Here is a 2,500-nt window from a genome sequence, read left to right as displayed (position 1 = left end):
ACTACCACTACCGCTACTACTACTACTACTACTACTACTACTACTACTACCACTACCGCTACTACTAGTACTACTAATACACTCAGTATATCACCGTAAAGCGGAAACAACTATTTTTCACATTAGAGAGAGAGAGAGAGAGAGAGAGAGAGAGAGAGAGAGAGAGAGAGATGATGGGAAAAGTGAAGGCAGTGGTGGGGGTGGGGGGTGGGTGGTGGAGGGAGGGGGCGTGAGTGTTCAGTTTCAGTTTATTTATGAAAGTTGCATACAATTTTAGTGTAGAGTAAATTGTAAGTAGTAGAAGTAGTAGTAGAAGTGAGTGGGCGGAGCAGTGAGCCATTGTTAACATGTATTGGCGGTCATTAGGTGTTTATTTCGGCAATTACCATTGCTGTACACGTTTGTGCTAGAAGTTTGCGCCTTAAATATTAACATTTTGATAACATTCAATTTTTGCTATTTCTTGATTTATTTTACATTGTGTTGTAGTGGTGGTGGATTTAGTATTCTTTATTTACGTGTGTAATTAAGTTTAATTTACAAGTATTTTACACGTTCTTTACTCTTACATTGAGGTGGAGGAGCGCCGCGCCTCTCTATAGTGAAGAGACTCCTGGGGCATGCTGGCTCGCTGGCGCCTTCCTGTTTAGTCTTTGTAATTTTTGGTACTGTTCATCTCCCTCTTCCTGGAGGCGTTGCCAGACCGCCGCCACAGCCATCATGGCATGGAGCCTCTCGGGGAGGGCAGGCAGGAAGTAGGGGAGGGGCGGGCGCTTGGTGACGGAGACCTTCAGTTGTCGTGTGTGTGTGAGCGGCGGCCAGTGTTATTATTATTATTATTATACACCAGCGAGGCGCAGCATTCTGCACCTTCTGGAGTCTGCTTATGGCTCTTCTTCTGTCAAGGCGTGAGTGGGTATATCGCAGTACCGGGATCACCAGTGTCTTCTTCACAAGGCGGAGCTTGATTCCCTCGTCCAGGGCCCCCCTGAATCGGTAGAGAGTGGCCAGAGTGGATCGGGCCTGCTGCTGCTGCGCCACTCTTGCTGTGATGTGTGTAGTGTGTCCCCTGGTGGATATTCGTAGGCCGAGTAGGGAGCCAGCCACCTGGGGAGAATTCCACTGGCTCGCCCTCAACCAGGAGAGGGTCTGGGGTTCTGGTGGCGAGGGGACGACAGTGAACTTAGCAGTGTTAGAACATAAGAACATAAGAAATAAGGGAAGCTGCAAGAAGCGACCAGGCTTACACGTGGCAGTCCCTGTATGAAACACACCTACCTATTTCCATCTGCTATCCCCAGTGTTCGTCCTGGTTGTCTCCTGAATCCATACTGCCCCGCGGCCTTGTGGAGCTTGTTTCCATCCAGGTGGCTCCGGAGTCTGCTCGTGACGATGCTCTCAAAGATCTTTCCCGGGACTTGCAGAAGGGAGATGGCACGGCAGCAGCTGTCTGGGCGGGTAGGGACCTCCTCCTTCCCAGGCTTTACACCACCCTCACCTCCGCCTCCTTCAAGTCGTCAGGAAAGTAACCTGCTGACAGGGCTGCGTTGAAAATCTCCGGAGGCGAACCTTGGCGCCGTCCGGGAGTTTCCAGATGATCGTCTTGTTGATCCCACTCCTGCCTGGACAGGTGGCCTTGGTGGGTGAGAGGGGAGGGAACTTGTGGGTCTGCTGAGCGCTGGCAACTCCCTGGGTGAGGATGGACAGGTGGTGGTGCTGGTGGTGGTGGTGGTAGTAGCGGTTGGAAGGCGAGCGTGCGGGCAGGCGCGGTGTTGTGTGTTCCCCAGTGCAGGTATGTGCAGGTGTGTAGGACAGGTGTGTGGTGTTGTGAAAGGAAGGGTTGTGTTAGGTTAGGTGGTGTGTGTGTGTGTGTGTGTGTGTGTATGTGTGTGAGAGAGAGAGAGAGTGGTAGTAGAAGTAGTATTTATAATGGTAGTTATGGTGGTGGTAATGCTCCTGTGTGTGTGTGTGTGTGTGTGTGTGTGTGCTGGCAAATAAAATGCAAGGAGAGGAAAGGGAAGAAGAAAGCGTACAAGACTAAGATAATGCTCCCTTTGTGCCCCCTCCCCTCATCCCGCCAATTCCCCTCTCCCCTCTCCCACCTCTCAACATTTATGACACGCACAAAAACAATACCATACTGATAAGGCGAGTAGAGAGAGAGAGAGAGAGAGACACAGAGAGAGAGAGAGAGAGAGAGAGTGAGAGACTTATTATTATTATTAATAATAATATTATTATTTTTATTATCATTATTATTATTATTATTATTATTATTATTATTATTATGTATTGATAATTATATTAAAAAAAGTATTACTTGTTTGTTGTAAATAAAAATGAGTGTGTGTGTTTGTGTGTGTGTGTGTGTGTGTGTGTGTGTGTTTGTGTGTGCGTGCGTGTGTTTGTGAGCGCGCGGCTTGACGTACACAACACCGGATGGGGCGTGAAATAATCAGCGTCAGGGAGATTAACACACATGTGCCCGTGTGTGTGTGTG

The 2,500-nt window shown here is 48.7% G+C and overlaps 1 protein-coding gene across 1 annotated transcript in view; it reads left to right on the top strand.

Annotated features, from left to right (window-relative positions):
* Positions 1 to 1,660: 1,660 nt before the first annotated feature.
* The window catches only part of LOC135096631 (uncharacterized), a 100,292-nt gene continuing 99,452 nt past the window's right edge, over positions 1,661 to 2,500 (top strand). Inside the window, exon 1 of the mRNA XM_063998298.1 lies at positions 1,661 to 1,792. The gene's annotated coding sequence lies outside the window, so the exon portion shown is untranslated. The remainder of the gene's footprint in view (positions 1,793 to 2,500) is intronic.

The sequence above is a fragment of the Scylla paramamosain genome, unplaced genomic scaffold (assembly GCF_035594125.1).
Source record: "Scylla paramamosain isolate STU-SP2022 unplaced genomic scaffold, ASM3559412v1 Contig5, whole genome shotgun sequence".
Taxonomy (NCBI): domain Eukaryota; kingdom Metazoa; phylum Arthropoda; class Malacostraca; order Decapoda; family Portunidae; genus Scylla; species Scylla paramamosain.
This window is presented reverse-complemented; position numbering and strand designations above follow the sequence as displayed.